Source organism: Miscanthus floridulus, chromosome 1 (genome assembly GCF_019320115.1).
Source record: "Miscanthus floridulus cultivar M001 chromosome 1, ASM1932011v1, whole genome shotgun sequence".
NCBI classification, from domain to species: Eukaryota; Viridiplantae; Streptophyta; class Magnoliopsida; order Poales; family Poaceae; genus Miscanthus; species Miscanthus floridulus.
Window position 1 is genome coordinate 127,417,059 of NC_089580.1, and position 13,293 is coordinate 127,430,351.

Consider the following 13,293-nt stretch of genomic DNA (forward strand, 5'->3'; position numbering starts at 1 on the left):
CTTCTCTAGAATGCCCCACTTCCTCCATGACTCTAGGGCCTCTTCCATCCGACGGCCGATGAACTTCGGTAGAGGGGCCATGGTGTCATTCTTGAGGTAGAACCACTACGAATGCCACACCTTGTTGGATGTTGACAGCCGCATCGGCGAGTACTCGTTGACCCAGTTGTTCTATAGTTGGATGCCGACACACCACATCGGCATGTGCAGTTCCTGCCTGCAACTCTTCTCCCTCTTCTTCTAGAGGGTGATGGCGAAGAAGTACCTCCATAGATCGAAGTGGGGGATGATATCTAGGAATCTCTTGCATAGGGTGACGAACGCTGCCATGTGCTAGATCCTATTGGGATTAAGGTGCTGCAGCTCGATCTTGTAGTAGTGCAACAGCCCTCAAAGAAATCAGTGGGTGGGGGTCATGAACCCACACTCATGGAAGTGGGCGAACGACACCACGAGCCATTAGACAGCAATGGCAAATCCTCCTCACCGAAAAGCAACCACTCCTCGGCTGAGGTCCGTGCGTGGAGAAGACCACGATGGATGAGGCCTTCCATGCGCTAGAAGGTGATGTCAGAGTGGCACCACAGATCCATTAGAGGTGGGGACAGTTGGATGCGGGCTCGACAGCAGCAAGGATGTAGAAATAGGGAACCCTAGGTGATTGGTAGCGACGGTCATGGCTGCAGAGGCAAGGATGCAAGGTATGGAACCTAGGGAGCAAACCCTTTGGTTTTATAGGGGCGACTGGTGTGAGGAAACCAACTGCCCACCTAGATCTCCACGCCTGCCACGATCAGCCACAACAGCTCGCCATGGGAAGTGCGCATGCAATCTCTATCCATTCCCTTAGAAAACTCTCTAGACATTTCGCCTCTCTAGATGGGCCATGACTCATCACAAGTAAGAGGAATATGGATCAAAAAAACACCTCTACGGCCCGCCTGGGCCTAGAAGTTCAAAGGTTGGCCCTTCAATGGGTTCGACAACCGCTCTGGTGCCCTTAGAGTAAGGGGTGGAAAGGGATGGTGCGTAAGCAACTAGTACCCAGGTGCACGAGTGCCATGAGCATCCTGACCCATGATCGAGTCTTGGCCAGGTATGATCCATGGTTTTTCCTTGAAGAAAGGCAGAGAGCCCCTGGGGACCGGTCGAACGGACCCGAGAACTATATGGATTGACCGTTGAGAATCTAAAGTTGGTCACCAGGCTAACCCTAGCTAGATCCCCATGAACGGGATGCCAGGACCCCACTCGAACTAGCCAGCTAACAACTCACCAAGCACCACAGCTTGTCCATAGATAAAAATCAGGGCATGGCTCAACCCTCCAGTTGCAGAAACCATTGATGGGTTGATAATTAGAAAGGTGAGTCACCCTTTGACCGAACCCTCGCTACACGTGGGGGCTCGAGGAAAGTTGGACTCGCATTGAGACCGAACGCGCAGTCACAGAACGATGGACCCTTGCAGGGGTCGAAAGTCAGGAAAGAACTTTTCCAACCCACCAAAATGTCACGACCATACCCGCGAAGGGTTTGATCTCAACGAGGGGGAATCACTGTCCCTAGGACATGCCATGGGCAACAAAAGAAGGCCAAGGCCCTTAGTGTCCTCCCGTTCAGAAAAACCTCCAAAGGAGTATTCTACTTCCCCGCAGGCTCTAGGGCTATTATTGAGGACCAATACAAGGATACCTAAAGAGGAGGAGCTAATAACCATCAACATTGATTCGTCCAAGCAGTCAAGAGCGTGACTACAACTCTGACAGACCCTAGGTGTGCAAACTCCACCTCACCCGACCCTTAAGGGTTGGCTCCGCCTTGCCCCAACACCGAGGCCACAGGCTTTGCCTTGCCCTACCCCTGAGGGTTGGCTCTGCCTCACCTGATACCAAGGTCATGGGCTCTGCCTCACTCGACCCTTGAGGGTGGGCTCCACCTCTCCCAACATCGAGGCTACAGGCTCCGCCTCGCTTGACCCCTGAGGGTGGCTCTACCTCACCCAACACCAAGGTCATGGGCTCCGCCTCCATCGACCCCTAAGGGTGGCTCTGCCTCGACCAACACCGAGGCTGCTAGCTCCGCCTCGCCTGCCCCTTGAGGGTGGCTTAGCCTCACCTAACACTGAGGCTACAGACACCATCTCACCCGACCCCTGAGGGTGGCTCTGCCTCACACAACACTATTCCATAGGCTCCACCTCACTTGACCCCTGAGGGTGGCTCCACCTTGGCCAACCCTTGAGGCCATGGGCTCTGCCTTGCCCGACCTCTATGGGCTGGCTCCACCTCGCCTGACCCTTAGGTTTGCATTCTGCCCTGCCCGAACTCTACAGAGGAACTCCGCCTCACCTGACCCCGAGGCTAGGGGCTCTATCTCACCCAACGAAGACCCATACCACCGCCAACAACTCTAGGTCCAAGCATATGGGCCTGGGTCAAAGCTCTGACACTAGGGAGGTGACTGGCATACCCCGATATAACCCATGGCCATGACAGGCCACACCTAAGGATTCACATCAGGAACAACATCGGGTGAATTGGTGCTGTTCTACCTAACCCTCGTACAAACACTGATAGGCGCGTCAGTTTGCCATGACATCCGCCAGGACAGAGTGGAGCGCCATGACCGGGAGATGACACCTACGCATGGCGCCAGTGACGGATAGGGCCGTGATGTGAAACTATCCCTATTGACATCTACAGGGTCAGTGCAACCTACATAGAAGAGAAGAAGGACCTAGCGATCTTGGAGGACATCTTCTCCTCTAGATTCTCCTATTTTCCATCTGCTATAACCCATGCTTTCCCTTGTCCTATTAAAGGGAAAGTAGGGCATCCCATTAGGGGACATCGAATGAACAATCACAAGACATTGCATCCAACCATCGGACTCAAATCCAATCGATCCACCAAACCCTAAACATGTAGCCAAGCAGCGATCGAGCTCTCGGCACCCATTCATCCCTTCCATCAGAGATGTGGGACATGTCCCTCTCTTGACCATTTGTAACCCCTACTATGAACTTTCAGTGCTAGTAACATGAGCGGCAGCAATGAACTGGATGTAGGGACATTCTGCCTAAACTAGTATAAACCTCGTGTCCTCTTAGCACACCATTCAAGCCAATATTAGAAATTTACTTGTTGGTGGCAACTCGAAAGACCGATAGTTATCTTGACCATGTTAAGTTAAACACTTATAGCTCATTTTCTAGATCAAACACTAGGTTCACAAGCCCAGAAACATGTCATATGCTACCACTAGATCAAGTTAAGCATAGAAGCAATAGTGGTACCATACAAGCATCAAAGTCATTTGTTTTTCTTGAATGAGCCTATTAAAGGTGAGGAATGACTAGATGCATTAAACATGTCCTTAGCAAAGTATGTATGCATGCCAATCAACTTTTACCTTGGTTGCTCGAAGTCGAGGCATCTCATATAAGTGGGGGGTGCATCAACACATATTTGAGAAATCCAATATGTTCAACTCATTCCTTAGCTTGCAAAACCTTTTCTTATCTAGTGGCTTGGTGAATATGTTGGTAAGTTGATCTTCGGTGCCCACACTCTCAATTGAAATGTCCCCTTTTTGTTGATGATCTCTTATGAAATGGTGGTGAACATAAATGTGCTTTGTTCTTGCATGTTGAGCCAGATTGTTGGTGAGCTTGATAGCACTTTCATTGTCACATAGCAATGGTACTTTTTTGAACTTGATTCCAAAGTCATTCAAAGTGGCCTTCATCCAAAGAATTTGTGCACAACTACCGGTGGATATGTATTCGGCTTCGACGGTTGAAAGTGCAACACTATTTTGCTTCTTTGATTACCAAGATACAAGTGACCTTCCTAATAGTTGATATGTGCCCGATGTGCTCTTTCTCTCAACTTTACATCCCGCATAATCTGAGTTAGAATAACCAACTAACTCAAACTTTGCACCTTTGGGATACCATAAACCAACATTGTGTGTATGCTTCAAGTACCTCAATATTCTCTTTGTAGCCTTCAAATGACTTTCTCTTGGTGAGGCTTGAAATCTTGCACACATGCACACACTAAACATGACATCTGTCCTTGATGTGGTCACATAGAGTAGGCTTCCAATCATAGAGCGATACAAAACTTTTGATCCACCATGTCGCCACTTGCATCACTATCCAAATTGACATTTCTTCCTATTGGTGTACTAATGGCCTTTGCTTCATTCATGCCAAACTTCTTGAGCATGTCTTTGATGTACTTGCCTTGACTCACAAATGTACCATTCTTCAATTGCTTAATTTGAAGACCAAGGAAGTAACTCAACTCTCTAATCGTGGATATCTCAAACTCATTAGCCATCATCTTTCCAAACTCTTCATAAAAGTCATGATTGGTTGAACCAAATATGATGTCATCAACATAGATTTGCAACACAAATAAGTCCTTTCCAATCTTCTTGGTGAAAAGAGTGGTGTCAACCTTGCCCATAATGAATCCTTTAGAGAGTAGGAAGTCCCTCAACCTCTCATACCATGCTCTAGATGCTTGTTTCAATCCATACAATGTCGTCTTCAACTTATACGCATGGTCGGGCTTCTTGTCATCTTCAAAACTAGGAGGTTGCTCAACATAAACTTCTTCATTGATGTAGCCATTGAGAAATGCACTCTTGACATCCATTTGATAGAGCTTGATGTTGTGGGCACAAGCATAGGCTAGCAAGATTCTAATTGCTTTCAATCTAGCAACTGGGGCATATGTTTCTCCAAAGTCAAGACCCTCTACTTGAGTGTAACCTTGTGATACCAATCTTGCTTTATTCCACACTACTATCCCATCTTGATCTTGTATGTTACGAAAGACCCATTTGGTTCCAATCACATTGTGTCCCTTTGTCCCCTCAACTAAATCCCATACTTGATTTCTAGTGAAGTGGTTCAATTCTTCATGCATAGCATTCACCCAACCAACATCCTTCAATTCTTCTTCTATCTTCTTTGGTTCTATGGATGACACAACCAATCTTGATCTTGTGTGTACACCTCTAGAAATATCTCCTATTATAGTGTCCAATGGATGATCTCTTGCAATATTAGTTGGTTGGAGTATTGGAATATTGCTTGCACTTGCTTGCTCATTAGGTTAAGATGATGTACTAGCCACTTGATCTTACACATTGTCATGAGAGCCACTTGAACTTGCTTGATTAGTGTCATCTTGCACATTTGAGTTAGAGAGAACTTGCACTTGATCATCTTCTTCATCTATCACTTGCCTAGGCCTCAATTCACTAACATCCATGTTCTTCATGACATTTGAAAGTTGAATGCCTCTAACATCATCAAGATTCTCATTCTCATCTTGGGAACCCTTGGTTTCATCAAATTCAACATCATGTACCTCCTCAAGAGTACCACTTGCCAAATTCCAAACTCTATAAGCTTTGCTTGTGGTTGAATATCAAGTAAGAATCCTTCATCACACTTCTTGTCAAACTTGCTCAACCTAGTGCCTTTTCTCAAGATATAGCATTTGTAACCAAAAACCCAAAAGTATGCAATGTTGGGCTTTCTACCATTCAAGAGCTCATATGGTGTCTTCCCTTTCAAAGGGTGACAATAGAGGTGGTTGCTACAATAGCAAACCTACATAAAAGATTTGCATAACATCTTTTGCAAAGACAAAGGGGTCGTCTCTATATACGGTCTTGGTAAGATCAACGGTAGTGAACCCTTCTCTATCGGTGGTGATTTCCTTGAGCCGGACCCACTGGCAGCGAAAAAGAGCTGCCTTCAACCAACCATAGTCTAGCTCCCATATCTCCTCTATGAAACCATAGTACATCGCCTGCACGTTGCCATTTTCATCATGAGCATCGAAACAAACACCACTATTTTGGTATGTGCTCTTTCCATCTTGCCTTTTGTGTAAAATGTAAATCCATTGATCTCATACCCTTGGTACTTAAGCAATGTACTCAAAGGTCCCTTGGCTAAGATATCCAGCTGATTACCCAATGTTGTTCCAATCAAGCGGCGTCGCAACCAGTTGACAAATTCCTCCTTATATTTTTTATCTAGCCAAGCTTGTGACCTGCTTGGATACAAAATTTGCAGCGATTTCTTATGCTTGTCAATGTATGGCATCACATCTTCTACTTGCTGGAGAACAGCGAACTATGCCTGTGTGAAAGAAACAAGATCGTCTACTATGATAGATTTCTCCCTGATCGTTCCTTTACCACCTAGTCTTCCCTCGTGACAAGATTCTAGAACTCTGACCCTATTGATGTCTAGATAATATGTGTAGAACTCAATGGCCTCCTCCATTGACCATCCTTCAACCATGCCCCCTACTGGTCTGAATCTGTTCCTAATATACCTCCTAAAAACTTTCATCAACCTTTCGAAAGGGAACATCTGATGTAGGTACATTGGGCCAAGGGCTCTAATTTGGTCAACAAGATGAACGAGCAGATGCACTAAGATATCAAAGTGTAAGTTAGTGGGAAATGCATCTCAAGCCTATAGAGAGTTTCGGCTATGTCCCATTGTAGTTAGTCCAGCGTGGATGCATCAATGACCTTTTGTGAGATCACATTGAAGAATGAGCACAGCTTTATGATTGGGGCACCGACCTTTGGGGGAGGATACCACATAGGGCAATAGGGAGCAGCTAAGTCATAATGACATGACAGTCATGGGCCTTCATACAGCCATAGTTGAACTTGAGTTCTCTCATGTTCACTAGCCTCTTTGGGTTCGCACAGTAGCCCATCAGGACTTTGAGTTCATTGAAGAAAGAAATAAGCGCACGCTTTTCTTCTTTCTTCAAGGTCCATGATGTAACTAAAAGTTTGAACTGGCCATCCTCTAGCGCAATGGGATGCGGCTTCTTCTTGATTCCCAAGTGTTGCATGTCTAGGCGTGTGGCTAGTGAATCCTTCGATGTTCCCCCGGTGTCCATCAAGGTGTTAAGCGTGTTACCGCACATGTTTTTAGTAATGTGTATGGGATCAAGACAGTGGCGTACATTCAGCACTGACCAGTAAGGTAGTTTCTAGAAAACTGATATTTTCTTCTAGATGCTCCAATTAGGCGTTGCTACTACCCTGTCCCCCTTCGCAAGGACAACATCCAGTTTGTTGACTTCTTGAAGTATCGTAGACCCATCTCGATATTTTGGAGGTAAGCGTTTCTCAATAGTCCCATCAAAATCTTTTCTGTTCCTGTGGTAAGGGCGATCCTTAGGTAGGAACCTATGGTGTCCCATATAAACAATCTTTGAGTTATTTGGCAGATGTATCGCATCGGTGTTGTCCAAGCACTCAACACATCCAGTATAGCCTTTTGTCTTCTCTCTAGACAAGCAACCTCGCCCTGGTAGGTTGGTGATTGTAGCGAGAAGTACTGCCTTGATCATGGCATGTTCCTTTTTGTACTCATCCCAAACATCCTTCACACCCTTTTCAAACATCTCCACTAGTTCATCGATCACTGGTTCTAGAAACACATCAATGTCATTCCCAGGTTGTCTTGGCCCTTGGATCAGTAGTGACATTTGGAAGTACGACCGCTTCATACAGAGCCAAGGTGGAAGGTTGTATATATAGAGCGTCACTGGCTAGGTGTTATGATTGCTTCTAACCTAGTCAAAAGGATTCATCCCATCTATGCTCAAACCAAACCAAAGGTGCCTTACCTCTCCACCGATGTTCTTGTAGAACATAGTATTAACAGACCTCTAGTCCTTCCCATTGGTGGGATGCCTCATCATTGTATCTTTCTTATGCTCTTCGCCATGCCAGCGCAATAGCTTGGATGACTTTGAAGTTGCCATCGTTATCCTCGGTGTCATTAGCTAGCGTGTTCCTAAACATATCATTAACTATGTCCATAGGTCCGTGTTGACACTGGGTTCTGTAACAGCCTCGTGGAGGGCTACGTCAGGCATGGCCACATCATCATCGTTTTCCTGTGGAACATTCACACCAACCTCGCTATGCATAGTCCATATCGTATAGTTTGACATGAACCCCCTGGTAATTAAGTGCTATCGTATACACTCAGTTTGAGCCCACTTTCTTTGATTCATGCAATCTTTGCACGGGAAGAAGACAGGGTTCCCATTCCTAGCATAGGCTTTGGCAATAGTGAGAAACTTGCCGATGCCTTGCATGTACCGGTTGTCCGTTTAGAACAGATACATCCACTCTCGATCCATCTCTGCACAACAAAATATTGAGATAGTATTTACAGAGAAATTAATAAAAGTGGAGCTACATAAACAACAATTGTTGCTTGAAACTATAATTTATTCTACACTTATTTAATTTAGTCACCCCATTTTTGGAAAATATTATTGTACACTAATTATTGGAAAATTGGAATTGGTAGCCTCGGCCGTATAAATTGAAAATAGTAGCCCCATAAAAAACAATTATTGCACAATAATGAAGAACAATTATTCTACTCCATGCCACATAAAAATAGAGACACTAATTAAAAAACACTAAAATTAGAGATATGATCATGAACAACAATGTAGCTCCAAACAATGTGTTGGTAGGTGAAACATGGATTAATTTGCTCACCAAAATTGTAAAAGAATCTACTCTAATCCTAACAAGAACAAATTATAGCCTCACATACTAACAATCATCTTGACCACCATGTAATTAGCTAGGAATTTAAATATGTTCAAAGACACCAATATTTTTGTCGGTGTTTCGAGTTGCCACCGATAAGTAAATTTCTAATATTGCGCGTCTCGGATGGTGTGCTTAGAGGACACAAGGTTTATACTGGTTTGGGTAGAATGTCCCTACGTCCAGTTCGTTGCTATTGCTCATGTTACTAGCACTGAATAGGGATGGCTTTGCATCGCGGGTCTTGTCCATCACTAGCGCCATGCGTAGGCATCATATGCCGATCATGGCGCTCCACTCTGTCCTAGCAAACATCGTGGTGAATTGATGCGCCCATCAGTATTCGTACATGGGTTAGGCAGAATAGCACTGATATGCTAGACACTGTTCTTGATGTGAATCCTTCAGTATGGCCCATCAAGGCCACAAGTTATATCGAGGCATGCCAGTCTCTTCCTTGGTGTCATAGCTTTGACTCAGGCCCATACGCTTGGACCTAGAGTCATTGGTGGTGGTATGGGTCTCCATCGGCCGAGGCAGAGCCTGTGACCTCGGGATCAGGTGAGATGGAGTCCTCCCCCAAGGGTTGGGCGAGGCAGAGCCTGTGGCCTCGTGGTCAGGCAAGGCGTAGTCCTCCCCTAGAGGTCAGGCGAGGCAAAGCGTAGACCCAAGGGTCAGGCGAGATGGAGCGCCGGCCCAAGGGTCAGGTGAGGTGGAGTCCTCCCCCAAAGGCCGGGCGAGGCGAAGCGCAACCCAAGGGTTAGGTGAGGCGGAGCCCATGGACATGGGGTTGGGCAAGGCAGAGTCCTCCCCCAGAGGCCAGGCGAGGCAAAGCGCAGACCCAAGAGTCAAGCGAGGTGAAGCATAGGCCCAAGGGTCGAGCGAGGTAGAGCACAGACCCAAGGGTCATGCATGGTAGAGTGTAGACCCAAGGGTCAGGCGAGGCAGAGCGTAGACCCAAGGGTCGGGCCAGGTGGAGCGTAGGCCCAAGGGTTGGGCGAGACGGAGCCCGCGGCCTCAGGGTCAGACGAGGCAAAGTCCTCCCTAGAGGCTAGGCAAGGCAAAGCATAGACCCAAGGGTCAGGCGAGGCAAAATGAAGAACCAAAGGTTAGGCGAGGCGGTGCCCTCTCCTACAAGCTAGAAGAAGTGGAGCTTGCGTGCTAGGGGGTCGGTTGGAGCTGTAGTCGCACTCTTGACTGCTCGGATGAGTCAATGTTGATGGTCATTAGCTCCTCCTCTTCAGGTACCCTAGTATTGGTCCCTAACACTTTTGGATGATGGATTCACCACAATTTACTTAGCAGCCTTGCACAAAGTCCAATTGGAAAAGTGCTCTCTAGAATGGAGAAATAACTAGAATGAGAATCAAGCAATGTAGCCATCAAAACAACGCTAATTAAGCAACAAAATCAAAGGAGTGGATGCTTGTTACTAACCTTAAAACAAGAAGATCAACCCATTCTTCCAAATCCAAGAGTTAGCTTCATGGTGAAGAGTAGCCACAACAATGGAGGAAGCGGCCTAATCGTGTGCCTCTATGCTCAGGATGGAAGAGAGGAGGAAGGAGAGTACGGTGCTAGTTTTTTGTACTGTCATTTTATCACCATCGGTTCTTGGCTCAAAGATAGCCCAAAATCACTATCGGTTCTTGGCTACAACCGACAGTGATAAGTGGCCGTCAACTCACTACCGGCCAAGTCATGAACCAATAGTGATGTGGACCTTCACTGCCAGTTTTGGCCCACCCCCAATCATTTTATGATTTTCAAGCTCAGAACCGGCAGTGAAGGTACATCACTGCCGGTTCACCTAAACCCGGTAGTGATGAGGCGGCAATGATGTCCATTTATGTAGTAGTGTAGCCTACGTACGGTGTTGGATGCGGCACACTAGCAATGAAGGCCTACTGATTGGGAGTACTAGGACGCCGGCCGCTGGAGCACGAAAGGGCATGGGCCAAGCCTGGACCATGCCTTGCCATGGGTTGTAGCCGATGGCCCATGGTGTGTTGGGGAAGTTGGGCCTTGGTCCCGTGGACGACGATCCGGCGTTGGTGGGGAAGGATGGCACTCCGCCACCACAACCGCGACGCTACCTAGATCGGTTTTTGCTAGAGTAGGCACCGTGGTAGGCGGTGTTGCTGAAACCACTAGCAGTCGGAGGAGGCCCTCCATTGGTGCCAGATCGAGAGCCGCCAGTCGATGGAGCATCGGTGGCGGTTACCACCTTGGGCGACCATGGCGTGATGTGCAGCCAGCTTGTCATGCTGATTTTCGTAATGCTCCTCTAGCAGGAGGAAGGAGCGGGACAGAGAGGAAGGTGTGTGGTGGCTGCTTGGAGGTGATGGTGGAGATGGGGTGGCGATACTTGCCATTCAGCCCACGTAGCATGTTCAAGACCTAGGATGGCTCAGGCACCGGCTAGGCAAGGTCACGTGGCGCATTGGTGAGCTCCTTTAGCTTGGCGGTGTAGTTGGTCGGTGATGCTAAGGTTGCCTAGTATAGGCTGCAGTATTCGGCCTCCAGGTACACAGCACGGTGCAGCTGGTGATCGCGGAAGAGGTCGACGATGGCGGCCCTGATGGTGTAGGTGGTGGCGCCAGGAACACGGATGATGCACATAACGTCGCCCGCCAGAGTATTGTAGATCTAGTTGACCAGGCACTGGTCGACCATGATCCAATTCGGTCAGTGCGGTGAGCGGCAGTTGGGGCGGTGGCGATGTGGGATTGGAGGCCGAACTTGCTGATGATGGAATTGAAGAAGCATCACCACTTGGGGTAGTTGGGATTGATGATGTCGAGGACCGTCAGAACATGGGATTTGATGTTGATCGTCTGAAGCGAGGATGTAGGAGGAGGTGGCGGCAGCGGTGTCACCCAGCATTCGCCATGGTCGAATAGGGTGGTGAAAGAAGCAACAGAGGAAAAGGAGGAGGGAGAGGAACCGCCATGGACGGATTGCTCAAACTCGAACAGTGGACTGGTGTCCATCACTATGTAAAAAATGATTTTTAGCAACAAGATGAATTTTTTATAGGGGCGGCTGGTGATGGAGCCGCCCCTATAGTGGCGTGCTCAGGAGCCCAGACATCAGCTGCCCCTACAAATGGAACAGCAGTGGCGGCTGGTGATACGAGCCGCCCCTACAAATGGGTCTGATTTATAGGGGCGGCTCACTCACCAGCCGCCCTCAGCATTTTTATTTGTAGGGGCGGCTAGTGATTGAGCCGCCCCTACAAATGCCCCGTATAAAATACCTCCAATTTGTAGGGGCGGCTCAATCACCAGCCGCCCCTACAAATGACCCACATATAGAACAACTGCATCACCTTCTTCCTCCTAGGGTCACTCACTCCAACCAGTGAAAGAAAGGTGGGGAGGCCTTGGGCACCTCCCAAAAATTGCTCTACTAAGGGGGAAGGTTTTGATCTCAAATCCTTTGGTGGATAGGTTGTAGAAGGTAAGAAAATGCTATTCCACACTTTTTTTGAAGTTTTAATGGTTGGTTAGTGAATAATTAAAGTTTTGTTTTTCTCTCTCTTCTATGGTGCTTGAGCTACTTATGAAGCAAATTAGACCCAAGTTTTAAATGTACTAGGGTAAATTAGGGAGCGGAACAAGATCATACCCTTATTTGGTCCATGTTTCTTGATTTTAGTGAACAATTAGTTAGTTTTATGCATGTTTCATGTGCATGTAGATCTAGATCTAGGGTTTGGTTTTTTTATTAATTTCGTTTTTGTAAATTTATGTTTGATAAAATTGGACTAGGGTTTGTACGAAAGATATTGGGTAAAGTATAATTGTTGCTAATTGTTGTCTTTGAAATTGTTTATTGTAATCAGTAAATATGTATTTTAATTATTTATGGATAAATGGACCATTAATTAATTTTCCTCTACCATGGTGTGTTTGTATGCTTCATGTAAATATATTAGATTTATATTCATATATATCTGAAGTATATATAATTATTCTCAAGTAATTATTAATTTGATTCATTTTTATATATATCTAAATAAGTAGTCTTTTAATGTTTGTTTTGTTGTTGTTGTAAAAGATGGAGTACAGGAACTCTTGGATGTATGGTTCGTTAAGGTTCAAGGAAGGTTTCTATGAAGAGGTGGATAAATTTATTGAAGCCGCAAAGAAGCATGCAACGACATTGAAAGAGAATAAGGATACAATTATTTGCCCCTATAAAGGTTGCAAGAACCGTATGACATGGACAGATGTGGCTATCATCATATCACATTTGATTATGCGAGGATTTATTGAGGACTACATAGTGTGGATTCATCATGGTGAAACAGTTATTGTTAACGACGAGGATGAGGAGGAATACGACGATGAAACCATAGAATCCTTGTCCCAATATTCAGCAAAGCTTGATGCACGAATGGATTTTGAGTTTGGCAATGAACAAGGTGGTGATATTGGTGGTTGGGATGGTAACGATGAAGGTGGTGTCAATAATGATGGTGGAGCGCGTGTCGGGGATGAAGATGATTTGGAGGACATGATTCGAGCCCTTGGACCAGAGATTTTACTAAATAGCCCAAAAGGTCTAAAATTTTTGGAAAGGGTGACAAAAGCATCGAAGGAGCTTATGTATGGTGTTGAAAAGGGTTGTCTGACACATTGGACATTGCTATG